The 14,666-nt window shown below is 32.6% G+C and overlaps 1 pseudogene; it reads left to right on the top strand.

Moving 5' to 3' along the window:
• The first annotated feature begins 12,752 nt into the window (after positions 1-12,752).
• On the top strand, positions 12,753-12,869 carry LOC136404633 (U6 spliceosomal RNA; annotated as a pseudogene).
• Positions 12,870-14,666: the final 1,797 nt, after the last annotated feature.

Genomic DNA, 14,666 nt, shown 5'->3' with positions numbered 1-14,666 from the left:
ATAACAACATATATTCAATCAAATTCTTATACATACTTATTATTCCATGGACTATTTGGGTTAGTCCTTTTAAATCTCATTAATTTCAGTCTAATTAATGTATGATATGTAATAAAGATTTGTTTTAGTTTCAATATGATTCAGGTTAAATCAAATAAACTGGAAATATGAAATATCTTAATTTTTCATAAAATAGAATTTAAATTTTTATAGAATATTTTAGTATACATACTCTATTTTAACCAGAAATCACATTGTGCAAAGATGTGAGTTACAATACTTAATGGATACAAAACTAGTGACACAAGACTGTTAAGATTATATCAGTTGCTAACACAAAATGATATAAAACAACAAATAAAAAACTATGACATTATCCAATTATTAAGATAAAGTTACCTGCATTTAGGAAAGAAAAAAAATCAACTTGGATATTGCAGCTAAAATTATAGGTAAATTGAAGTCTTCACTGGAGTTATATGAGACTATCTCTTATAGCAGGTGTTTTTTATAATCTCCAGTTTCTTTGTTTAAAGTACATTTTGATTAGCTATGAAAAAAGAAACATGTATTAATAATGCCTTTCAAGTTATGAAGAAAACATTTTAATCAAAAAGTCTATCTTATTCAAATTATTAATCAAGTAATAGAATAATATACATGTTTCTGTTTCCAGACATTCAAAGATATATAAAATTTGTCTTATTAACCCTTTCTTAGAAAGTCACTTAGGGAAATACTTTAGCGAAGAGAGAGGATAAAAGCAGTAAGAGAATGTCATATGACTCAAGAGATTATTGTATGTTCCCAACAAAGCCTCACAGTCCAGTTTAGAGTCAAAGGACTATATTTTCCAAGACAAGGTAGTAACAAAAAAGAACAAAACCCTAATAATGTTAATTTAAAATTCATAGGCCCTGGCCAGTAGCTTAGCAGTAGAGTGTCGGCCTGGCGTGTGGAAGCCCCAGGTTTGATTCCAGGCCAGGGCACACAGGAAAAGCGCCCATCTGCTTCTCTATCCTTCCCCTTCTCTTTCCTCTTTATCTCTCACTTCCTCTCCCGCAGCCAAGGCTCCATTGGAGCAAAGTTGGCCCAGGATCTGAGGACAGCTTTATGGCCTCTGCCTCAGGTACTAGAATTGCTCCAGTGGCAAAGGAGCAATGCCCCAGATAGGCAGAACATTGCCCCTGGTGGGCATGCCAGGTGGATCCTGGTCAGGCACATGTGGGAGTCTGACTGCCTCTTTGCTTCTAACTTCGAGGAAAAAAAATTAAAATTCATAAAACATTCGATAAACATAAAAGAGTAAATAATTTAATTAAACATAAATAACACCAAATAAGTAAATTAGCAAGTATAAAAAAACAATTCTAAAAAAAGTTAGATAGAAATTTAAAGCAAACTAAAATATAGCTTCATTTTGAAAATCTCATTGAATGTCATTATGAGACTCAAATTATCTTGAACATGTTACATTATTTTATGAGTGGCATAGTAGAAGTAACATTTAAAAGGATTATAATCATACATCTCATGTTATAAATTCAATTATCATAAGTCCAAGGGTGAGACTGTGATTAACAGGGACCAATATTTACATACTTAATTTTCTGAAAAAGTATTTCCCTATCTTTTTTTTTTTTTTTTTTTTTTTTGTATTTTTCTGAAGCTGGAAATGGGGAGAGACAGTCAGACAGACTCCCGCATGCGCCCAACCGGGATCCACCCGGCACGCCCACCAGGGGCCATGCTCTGCCCCTCCGGGGTGTCCCTCTGCCGCAACCAGAGCCACTCTAGCGACTGGGGCAGAGGCCAAGGAGCCATCCCCAACACCCGGGCCATCTTTGCTCCAATGGAGCCTTGGCTGCGTGAGGGGAAGAGAGAGACAGAGAGGAAGGAGGGGGGTGGAGAAGCAAATGGGCGCTTCTCCTATGTGCCCTGGCCGGAAATCGAACCCGGGTCCCCCGCACGCCAGGCCTACGCTCTACCGCTGAGCCAACCGGCCAGGGCCGTGTTTCCCTATCTTATCTTTTGGAATCAACAATGGACATACTATAAACTATTTAATTGAGGTTGGAGAATAAAGTAAATGTTAGAAGTTTTACGAATATAAAAATACACATACATTCTGCAGGTATTGGAGAGAAGAAAAAAAGAGAGGTATGAAGGAGAGTCAGAGTCCTCATCTTGCAAAGTGGACATTGGGAATGATTTATCTCTTATAAAAATAAGAAATAGAAGATTAATATGATATTTAAACTGCCATAGTTGAGTAGCAGATGAACTAAGAATTTTGATATAAATAATTTAGAAAGAAGAGAAGTAAAAGAATAGTGTTGTAAATCTACATATATTAACAGAAAGTGATCAAGAAGAAAGGTTGTGGAACTTTTCAAAATTGGTTCAAATATTTGCTTTTGAGGATTGAAGCTGGGAGTTAAGAAAGGTAAATTGAGACTCAAGTTTTTTATTAAATTTACTTGTGCTCTTCAATTATTTTATACCATTAATGCATATATTTCTTTAGCTAATTATAAAGTAACTTGAAAACAAAAAATATTCATGTAAAATGAAATATACAGAACAGGAAAAGTACAAGAATAGAAAGTATAATAAATTTATCAGTGCTATTTCGCAATTCCTTTATCATGTATTAATCCTCTATCAAATTCCTCAAAATGTCTTTTTTAAAGAACAATTATTTAATCTTAATTTCCCAAATTTTGATTCTCAACTCCGGTGGGAAATTCTTCTTTATATTTTATTTAAATAAGAAAGTAGATTCTATCTGTAGGAAAGTCTTTAATTTCCTTTTTCTTACCTCAGAATGTCTGTTTATCTCTGCTTTTTTCCTCTTCTTTCATAAGTATGTATCTGTTCCTAAAACTAGTTCTTACAGAACTACACTCTTAGTTCAAGCTCAGTCAGGCAACTTCCTTCCAAACTTAATCCTCTCAGTCTTTGCCTGTGCTATTCCTTTCCTGCACACCAACATGTTCCAATATTGTGTGTCAGATTCATTTTTTTAAAATAGAATTTTATTGGGTTTACACTGGTTAACATAATTATACATATTGCAGGGGCCCAGTTCTAAATACAACACATCTTTACACACTGTATTATGTGTTCATCACTCGAAGTCAAATTCCATTTCCATTTATCCCCTCTATACACTCCTCCCCCTTCCTTGGCAATCACCACACTGTTGTCTATATCCATGAGTTCTTTATTTTTATTCCTTATTCCTACATCCCTTTACTTACCTTACCCAACACGCCCCCCACCCACCCTGACAGCTGTCAGCCTGCTTTCTATGTATGAGGCTGTTTCTATTTTGCGTTAGTTCACTTTGTTCGCTAGATTCTACATATGAGTGAAATCAAATGGTACTGGTCTTTCTCTGACTGGCTTATTTAACTTGGCATAATTCTCTCCAGATCCATCCATGATGTCACAAAAGGTAAGATTTCCTTATTTTTTTATGGCTGCATAATACTCCATAGTGAAAATGAACCACAGCTTCTTTATCTACTCATCTACTAATGGACACTTGAGCTGTTTCCAGATCTTGACTATTTTGAAACACCCGGCAATGAACATATGGGTGCATTAGTGTTTCAAAATTCTTATGCTAATTTCACAGAAATGGAATCCCTGGGTCCAAACACAGTTTCATGTTTAAATTTTTTAGTTAACTCCATATTGCTTTCTACATTGGCTGCACCAGATGGCATTCCCACCAACAGTGCACAAGGGTTCCCTTTTCTCCACAATTTTGCCAAAACTTGTTGGTTGATTTATTGATGAGAATCACTCTGACTGGTGTAAGGTGTATCTCATTGTGGTTTCAATTTGCATTTCTCTGATTAGTGGTGTTGAGCACCTTTACATATACAATTGGCCATCTGTATGCTCTCTATAGAAAAGTATCTATTCAAGTCTTTTGTCCAATTTTTTCAAGTGAAAGAGAGGAGATAGAGAGACAGACTCCCACATGAGTCCTGACTGGGATCCACCCAACAACCCTTTCTGTGGCCAATGCTTGAATCAATTGAGCTATCCTCAGTGCCCAAGGCTGATGTTCTATCCAATCAAACCACTGGCTGCAAGAGGGGAAGAGAGAGAGAAGTAGGAGAGAAAGAGGAAGAGAAGAAGATGGTCATTTCTCATGTGTGCCCTGACCTGGGATCGAATGTTGAGCTTCTGCATGTCAGGTGATGCTGTGTCCACTGAGAAAACTGGCCAAGGCATTATTTAAATTAGATTGTTTTGTTATTTATTTACTTACTTATTTGGGGGGGGGTTGGTATTGAATTTTGTAAGATCTTCATAAATTTTGGATTTAATCTCTTATCAGAGATATTGGCAAATATGTTCTCTCATTCAGTAAGTTGTCTTTTCATTTTGTTGAAGGTTTTCTTTGCTGTGCAAAAACATTTTAATTTAATGTAGTTCCATTTGTTTATTTTTTCTTTTTTCCTGTGCCTGAGAGATATACTTGAAAAATTATTGCTTTGAGAAATATCCAAGGTTTTATTACTTATATTTTCTCTTAGGATTTTTATAGTTTCATTTCTAATATTTGTCTTTAATCCATTTTGAGTTTATTCTTGTTTATTTCTTACACTGTTGTAAGAAAATGAACGTTTCCTTTTTTTGCACCTCTCTGTTCAATTTTCTCAACATCATTTATTGAATAGACTGTCCTTACCTCATTACGTGTTCTTGCATTCTTTGTCAAATATTAATTGACCATGTAACTGGGGGTTGATTTCTGGCTCTCTATTCTGTTCCATTGATCTATATGTTTTTGTGCCATTACTGTGTTGTTTTGGTTACTATGACCTTATAGTATATAGTGTGATTCCTTCAACTTTGTTCTTTCTCAAGATTGTTCTGGCTCTTCGTTGTTTTTTTATTTTGTGTGTGTGTGTGTGTGTGGTTTTATATAAATTTTTGGAATATTTGCTCTAGTGCTGTGAAATATACCATTAGTATCTTGATAAGAATTGTATTGAATTTATAGATTGCCTTGGGTAAGATGGAATTTTAATGATGTTAATTCTTTTTACTCATAAACACAGTATATGCTTCCACTTATTTATATCTTCTTCAATTTTGTTCTTTAATATCTTATAATTTTCTGAGTGCAGGTCTTTTACATCCTTGGTTAAAACTATTCCTAAGTATTTTATTCTTTCTGAAACAATTGTGAATCGTCTCATTTTCTTGGTATTCCTTTCTGATGGGTCATTATTTGTGTATGAAAATGCAACTGATATCTGGATATTTATTTTGTATTCTGCTACTTTGCTGAATTCATACACATTTCACAATGGGCTATGTTTCTAACCTTTCCCCTGCTATACTAATCTTGTAATAAGGATAATATACACTTGCTATCTATAATTTATTTTTATTTCTTTGACTTATCTGATGACTTTTTAAAATCTGATCTTTTGATCTTAAGAGACTTCATTTTTATGTTAGTAATAACCCTACAAATATCAGAAGAAAATAATTTTTCTCTTTATCTTTATTTATTCTCTCAATTTCTCAATTTTGATCACTCAATTATGACTGAAGTTCTCTTTTTTCATACTTTATCACTAATTTGTCTTTTTTTTTAAATATGGCTTTTGTTATCATTGTTTGCTCTTCCTACTCTCTTACTCTTTTTAATTGCAAAGTGATATCATTCTGTAAGTTTCTTTTTGAAATATTTTCCTCCTATATTTATGTTCTCTTTCTTTGTAAACTCATACACTTAATAAAACTATATCTTTACACATGCCTTTATAGTTGCAATTCTGCTTGCAAAACCAAAGCCATACGTTAGTTCATCTTATCTACTATTATTTAACTCATTACTTTTCACCGCCAAACTATTTTCTTCTGCTGACTGTTTATTTCTTGTTACTGTTCCCATCACTAAGCTTCAGACCTCAGGGAGACAATCTTCATGGTCTTCCTCATTACAAACATGCATCCACGTGATTAGTTACAAGTTCATGTCCTCAAAATTAGTTGTGTATTTATCTTCTGCTTTATATTCCCACTGCTTCTTTTGTCAGCTTCCACATTTTTTCCTATATTTTTTCCCACAGATTCATCACTCAATCCTTATTCTTAAAGCAATCCAGATTGATTTAGAGTATATTTCAATAGCTTCAGCCTCAAACTCTGACAAGGCTTGAACATAAGTCATGAAGACCATGATTTACTACAGATGCTAGAGTTGGAAGCCAGCCTATATTTCCGGACTCCATTTTGCAGTAACATATTTTCTTTATTTTCTAGCAAGCAGACACATCCCAAGAACCCACAAAGCTACAAAATTCAGCACTCTCTTTGCTTCTTGGATCTGGCTCAAGTCTCTGAACTTGGTTTCAGATTTAGCTAATATCTCTCTATAATCTTTCTAGGTTGCCAACCAGGAATATCATTCCCCTACAGAATTTGGGATCCCCCACTAAAACCACAGCTTGAGACTGAGACACTTCTCTATTCAACTTCCTCAGGTATCTTATCCATTTCTTATCTATCCTCATTTTCCAGCCAAAGTCTTGCTGTAGTTGGAATGTCTTTGGCAGCACTACCACTCAACAGGCTTCTGATTTTAATCTATGGTTTCCCAATACTGATATTTGGACCACTCAGTACCAAAAGTGCCCCAAGATGTTGCTGAGATTGATGCATTTTTAGATACTGTTCTTTTTTTGTGACCAGCCTTTATAACTGTTTCTTTTTCTTTTGTTCCCATGTTACCTTAGTGTTATATAATCCAAAATAAGTTTTAGATACTCTTCTCTCCCATTATCCCAAATGCTATAATCCCATAGTCCAAAAATAAATAATACTACTATCCTGACTCAAGTTCTTAAAAGTATTTAGTTACTCCTCTAATTTCCCCTGTATATTACTATTCGATTATTTTCCCTAAGAGTGTATTTCTGTATTAGTTTATTAGTTCATTAGTTCAACATATGTGAGTGAGCAAAAGTAGGTTACAGTTGTGGCTACATGAAACACAAAATTTATTTTTGTATGATTATTAATAATTGTATTAATTATTATTTATAACTTACTTTTGCCTACCCTATATATTAATGAATATAACAATTTGATGTGCATTCTTAAATTTAAAGATAGTAAACTAATCCTGTAGTCTCTTTTTCAAAGGCCTTCAATGGCTCTCCATATTTATAAATAATAAAACAAATTTATTTGCTTCAAAGTACTTTAACTATATTAATATCTTTACCTATAACTTATATTTTAAATAAAGTACATTCTTATCTTTCTTCAGTCATTCTACACATTTGCTTCTGACATTTTTTTCATAAGATTTTCCTTCATATCCTCCTATATATCAAAACCTTAATTTGTATTTACCATTCAAACCTAAATCTAAGAGGAAACCTTACCAGGTATTTGACTATGAGACTAAAATAAATCACTCATTTTTCAAAGATTTTATTTCCTTGTTTTCTATTCTTACAGTCTCAATACTTCACAAAATTATAAAATAATTGCCTTACCTGTGATGGTGCAGTAGATAAAGCACCACACTGGAACACTGAGGTTGCTGGTTTGAAACCCTAGTCTTGCTCAGTCAAGGCACACATGAGAAGCAACTACTAGAAGTTGATGTTTCCTGCTTCTCCCCTCTTTTCTCTTTTTCCTTCTTGCTCTATAAAATCAATAAAAAATCTTTAAAAAATTAATATGATGCTGCTACTTATGTTTAAAAATGATAAATTATTAAAATATTACTATATTAATTCTGAGTATATGTCAACTTTTGTTATTTATGTGTAATAAACACAATAGAATTCAATTGTGCTTTGTTAGCATCCTTCTGAAGTGTCAAAGTTATTATGGCAAAAATGTCTTACTAACATTGGTTTAATACTAAAAGTCTTTATGATTCATTAGGAACATACATTTAAATATGGTATACCCATCCTTCTGGAACTTTCTTTTCAAATGTGTGTTAAAATAAAACTATTGAGTGTAAAGATAATACACATAAATATGGTCACCACAAAAAATGGAAAGATCTATAGCTAATTATCTTGATGCTCTCAATAGTTTAGAGAAAGCACATCAGAAATTATTTCATGTTTTTACTGATAAAGAATTCAGTTAAAGCCATCATCAAGACATCAGACAGAACTTTGAATTACATGTCAAATATACACTAACCTGCCTATATTATATGCCATATGACTTTCTAAAAATATACATAAGGACTTATATTTTAAAAAGTGATGTAAATTTGATGAGTCATTTCAAGGTAAAAAGTAACAAAGTATAATACATCTAAGATAAACTAATAAAATGAATCCATAGAAATATATAGAAAAAAATGTTTTTTTAATTCAACACATATAAGTGAAACACGAAGATAGAATAGTTAACAAGACAGAGAAGGTTCCTGCTTTCATAACATTTATTATTTTAGTAAAAAGCAATTAATAAGCTGTTAAATAAATAAATATAATTTTATTATATAGTGATAACTGATATGAAGAAAATAAAATAGCTTAATATAAAAGTGCAAGGGCCAAAGAGGGAGTTAGTTTTGAGTAATCAAAGACAATCTAACCAACATGACATTGGAGGCAAGAATAAAATGCCAAGAAAGTGTCAATTATGAAAATGTTCTAGAATCTAAATAATAACAAGTACAAAGGTCTGCAGGTGGGATTGAGAGTTTTTAAAGGGTACAGGAAGAAAAAAGAAAACAATTTAATAAAAATAAATGAAGAGAGAATGGCATGAAATTAAATCAGAAAGAGATGAGTTTATGTAGAATAGTGTGGGCCATGTAAGGGTCTTTCAATTTTGTTGTGCTATTTTATTAAGACATTGTCTTCCTTAAGAATAATGTCCAACTGACTTATGACTGTCAAGATCTATTTGTGCATAATATAAAACAAATGTATTCTGAAGAGCACAGACATTATTTTCTCACTCTTCCCTCATTATATCGTTAATATATGTATTATGTATGTATATAAAATCTTATTTCATTGAATTCTTTTACCATTTAATAGAGTCAAACATTGTCTAAAATTTTAATTAAACCTCCATCTTACAATATTTACTTTAGAAAACAGGTGGAGCTATTTTCACACAAAGCTAATGTTGTTGAATAAACCATTGTGTTTGCTAAATTAACTGTGTCATACTCATAACTGCTTAGGTAAATCATTTTCGAGAACCAAATTGAATGTGTCAGCTTGAGGTGCAGAGATTTCTATTTTCCTCTGAGATTTGACCTCAAGTACCATTGGAAGAAAGAAAAAATGGAATTGCATCTGCCCATACCAATCAGTATAAATATAACTTAATTTGTTATTCTGGACATTTTCCCTCAGTTGCTGAACCTTTAAAAACATAAATATTAGAGTGTTTTATTTACAGTGTATAGAATGTCTGGTGCACTGTTACTTTTCCTAATTTAAGATAGTAAATTAAAAGAGTCATTTTATACGTCTTCCATGCCTTAGCATCTCTTTTTAACCTGGTGTATACATGGCCAAATTTTCATCTCTCTTGAAAATTTCTTTGGCACAGCAAAGGAGAGAATGACAATGTTATGTGTAACAAACATGTTGATCACAACAAAAAGACACCTCTTTTATTATAAAATCATATATACCTGTAAAAATAACACTTTTAGTTTTTGTTATAAAATGTATCTAAAGATTTTTCTTAACTGAACAAAGAAAGAAAAACTGGATACATGATATTTTTCAATTTTAGTTCAGTATACACTAAATAACTTCCTGATACATTGTTTAACTTTGTAGTTATATGCAACACCATAGTTCATATTTTATAAGTTACATAAGCTCAACAGCTTCAATTTACCAATAGTCTGTAATTTTCTTTTCTTTATATTTTTCATTATAAATTTTTAAAAATGGTAATGAACTGTATTATGTGAATTTTAATGCAGATATTTTAAATCACAAGTATTATGGGAATTAAATGATTGCTTGGGATGTTATCTTATGTGATGGTTTAAAGACGTTTATGTTGGTCAGAGGAAGGGAAGCTATGATAAAAAAAAAAAAAAAAGAGAAAGAGTGATAGAGAACAATTCAAGCTTAAAATATCCCGGTAGCCTCATAAAATAAGGTTATTTTCTTTCTCTCACTAGAGAACTGTAACAAACTGAGTGAGGTGTCATACTTACAGCATCCTCTCTCATGGATCCAGGCCAAGGGAGGCTCCATCTTCCTTCTGTGATTCCATGATTGCCCTGGAAAAGATTATGGAGTTTACACCCTGGTTCTTAACGGTCCTAACAGAAAGTGACACGTGTCATTTCCACTCTTATTTTTTTTAAAGATTCTATTTATTGATTTTTAGAGAAAAGAGAGAGAGAGAGAGAGAGAGAGAGGGAAAGAGGAAAGGTGTGGGTGGAATGGGAAACATCAACCTGTAAGCATGTTTCTTGACTGGGCAAGCCTGGGGTTTCCAACAGCAACCACAGCGCTCCAGGTTGACTTGCTATCCACGGGGCAACCACAGGTCAACTGTTCCTATTCTTTGGTCAAAGCAAGTCATGCAGCCATGTCTAAGTTCAAGATGGTGAGGACTGCAATATTATCCTCTTCTCAGGGGAAAAACAGAAATATTTGGTGAGTAAAGTGATGATCACTGAAATTCCTATTTCCTCTTTGTTGTTCTATTGTCCCAAAACTAACTCATAATCTCTCTTCAACATACATTTCCAGTCTCATCTCCATCAAGCTCCCCACATCGCTTGTACACCCTGTTAATATGTTCACAGTCCTCACAAAATGCTGTGGTATTAAATGTCTTCATGATTTTTCACATATGTACTTTTATGTCTAACTTTTCCCTCTTTTCCTCTTCTCTCTCTTAGTCTCAGAATTATTCTTTTTTTAATTTTACTTTAATTTAAACATTTTTTTTAGATTTTTAACTTATTCATTTTAAAGAGGAGAGAAGAGAGAGAAAGAGAAAGAGATAGAGGAGGAGGGAAGAGCAGTAAGCATCAACTCCCATATGTGTCCTGACCTGGTAAGCCCAAGGTTTTGAACTGGTAACCTCCCATTCCAGGTCAGTACTTTATCTACCGTGTCACCACAGGTCAGGCTTTTAAAGATTTTATTTATTCATTATAGAGGGAAGAGAGAAAGAGAGAGAGAGAAAAGGGAGAAGAGCAAGAAGCATCAATTCCCACATGTGCCTTAACTAGACAAGCCCAGGGTTTCGAACTGGTGACCTCAGCGTTCTAGGTTGATGCTTTATCTACTGTGCCACCACAGATCAAAGAATTATTCTTTAGAACACAAGTCAGGTTTCAACATTTTGAAGACTCTTCTCAGTTCTCTCAAGTTAACTCAGTTGTTTTCTTCTGGAGACCTACAATATATAAAAAAAAATCCAAGTATTTTACGTTTTTCATCTAGAGTTTAAGTTCTATGCCATCAGTTTAATTATTAATTTTTAATAGAGAGCAAACACTTGATGATGAAGGAGATTTCCTAAATTATAAGATGCTATTACTTGACACACACATCATCTTTCCGTTACCTATGAACAAATTACACAGAGTTGTGGTTGCCCACGAACATTTAACTATAGGTCAGGAGTATTGTTTATGTATGGACACTTCTGTGCTACAATAGTTGAGTAGTTGTAACAGATACTGTATTTCCCAACAAGTCTAAAAAATTTACTCTCTGACTGCAATGAACTGAATGTTTATATCCCTCAAAACTCATATACTGAAATCTTAACTTTCAACCTGATGGTATTAAGAAGTGGGGCCTTTAGGAGGTGATAGGTCCTGAAGGTAGAACTCTCATGAATGGGATTAATGCCCTTACAAAAGGCACCCTAGAGAGTGTTTTTTCACTCTTTCCACTATGTAAGGGTACAATGATAAAACAGCAATCTGCAACCCAGAAGAGGTTCTTCAATGGACCCCAACCATGCTGGTACCCTGACCTCAAACTTCCAGCTTCTAGAGCTGTGAGAAATAGATTTCTGTTGATCATTAGCCCCATGGTCTATGGCATTTTATTGTAACATCCCTTAGGTACACTGCGCCTTTAAAGGAAGTTTGTGGACCTAATCTATAAAATTGTGAGCTTCACAGTACATGAAAGGAAGGAAGCAATTCAATATTTGCTAAACTACTGTTTCTATCACGTATCATGGTATATTCATAATTTTATGATTGAATCAATGATATTTTGAAATGCATATGAAGGGCAAGAAATCTTCCAAATATTATGGAAGATGTTAGGAGAATAACAATTCCCAAATACAAAAAATCATCTCACTTCTGAATTCCCCATTTCAGTATTATCACCATCAATTTCTCTAAAGCTCAACATCATATCTATTAGTGCCTTAAACCTAAATCTATCCATTTTTTTTACTTGAAACAACCAAACATTTTTGGTTCAGGCTCATTTTACATGTTGCCTTAGCTATTACAACCATTTCCTTAATATTTTTTCCACAAGATTCTTTACCTTCCAGTTGTAAGATTAACCTTATCATTCACTATTTTTATTATCTTAATGATAGGTACCCCCTCATTCAGATTAAAGGTTAAAAATAGTTTAATTTTCTAATGAAAAATGTATTACAATAATGTTAACCTAAATCATTTACATATATATTTAACATAACATGACTCTCTCCTGTATTCTAAACTAATGGGGTGATAAGTTACTGGTCAAAAATAATAAATAATGCTCACACATACAGAAACACATATACTGAAATTGGAACAATACAGAGAAGATTAGCATGGCCCCTGTGCAAAGATGACATGCAAACTAATGAAACGTTCCGTATAAAATATTTTTTAAATGGTCAGCAGGATCATGATTCTTTCATTATATATTCACCTTGATTTGTTTCACTTCCTTGTTCATATGTCTTATACACCTTACCTTGACTTAATAGTTTGTGATAAAGCTAATATTTTCTCCTAAGTGTTTCTTTGATACAAATGGTTCAGCTGTGAATTTTTCTAGAATTACTTATATTTCAAATGAAAATAATCATATTTCTCTCATTATTAAAGTGATTTGTATAATTATTATTTTAATTTATGCATTTATTTGGACTAATATACTAAATATGGATATATAGGTCCTATGGATCATGCTTGTAATTCTAAATCTGTTACTTACTACTTCCTGCTGTAAGAACTTGGACAAATCATCTTATTTTTATTGTGGCCAATTTCTTTAATTGTATTAATTGGAGTTATAAAACTTTTCAAGATTGCATATAAGAAATAATAAATGGTCCTTGTATTGTAATTACACATATATTAAATGTATTTAAGTTAGGAAATGTAATATAGATAATAATCCATTATTTCCCAAATGGCTGTTTTTTCCTAGTGACATTTTGTTCAGAAATTAGTCTTCATCAAGTCAACTCATGTGGGTAAGTATAAATTTCCTAGTGTATTGAAATGAGAGAACAAAGGGACAGCATTAACAGGCATATAGAATGAGCATACGGCCAGTTCAGTTCAATTTTGAGTTCAGATTAACCATTTTGGTTATTGGTCAGTGAATTTTAGATGGTCAGCAAACAGAGAAAAAGTAGGACCACTAAAGTCTTAATTCTTTGTTATAGTAATAATATTGAGTTTCCTTGATTGGCTGATGTAAAGTTTTGTTAACTAAAGTGATATTTCAATTTTGATAATAATATTCAAAAGATAAAAAAAAAAGTCAACAGTTTAGTTTATTCCAGAAATTACTAACCAGAAATGAAACTCACACAATATTACTTATTGAGTTGATTATAGTAAAAATTGCCTTTGATTATAATATCACTAGGTAATATATTGCTGATTAAATCATGAAAGATACAAAAAATACAAAACTGAAATTCAAATATCTGTATAATAGATAGGATACTCTAAATAATTTTTATATAAAAAACTTGACTTATACGTAACTATTGAAAGTTAAATCCTTTATCAAAGGATGTTTCATTGACAAAAATATCATATTAAATTTATCTATTTCCATATACAGATTATAAAAGTTAAACATGAAATTTTTAACTTCTCTTTTACCACAATGAAATTGCTTTTTAACATTTCAATGCAAAGGCATTGATTTTGTACTTAGTTTTTTCTTTTTCTCTTGATAGTTTTTCCTTTGTTAGACTTTAAGTCTACAATTTGCAAAATCAATACAAACACAGCTTTTCCCAAGAATGAAAAGACCTCCAGAGGTTTACCTGAGAGTGTCTCAGGCAAGATTTCTGTGACCTTGAACTATTTGTAAAGGACCAGTGGTGACTTTTCAGAGTGTGTCACATCAAAATTGGTTTTCCGTCTCCAAGGAAGGTTCAGCATGTAATGTCAGTAACAGCTGGGTTAAAGGCAACAATTATATGTCAGCTCTGCTTTCTTTTCAAAAAGAGCATTTTCCCAGGCTGACACATTACTGGGGAGAAAAAGGACACATACAAAAGTTTGTTTTCATTTTCAATTATTTTTGGAGATATTGAGCCTGTGACAAGCCAATAATAGTAAACAAAAATGACAAGAATTGACGTTGGTGACCATAAGATGTGGAAGCTACTGTGGTTAGTACACATTTGGGTTGGCCTCTTTCAATTTTATGAGTTTG

The sequence above is a fragment of the Saccopteryx leptura genome, chromosome 4 (assembly GCF_036850995.1).
Source record: "Saccopteryx leptura isolate mSacLep1 chromosome 4, mSacLep1_pri_phased_curated, whole genome shotgun sequence".
Lineage (NCBI taxonomy): Eukaryota > Metazoa > Chordata > Mammalia > Chiroptera > Emballonuridae > Saccopteryx > Saccopteryx leptura.
Note: the sequence above shows the minus strand (reverse complement) of the source record. Positions and strands in the feature narration are given on the sequence as shown.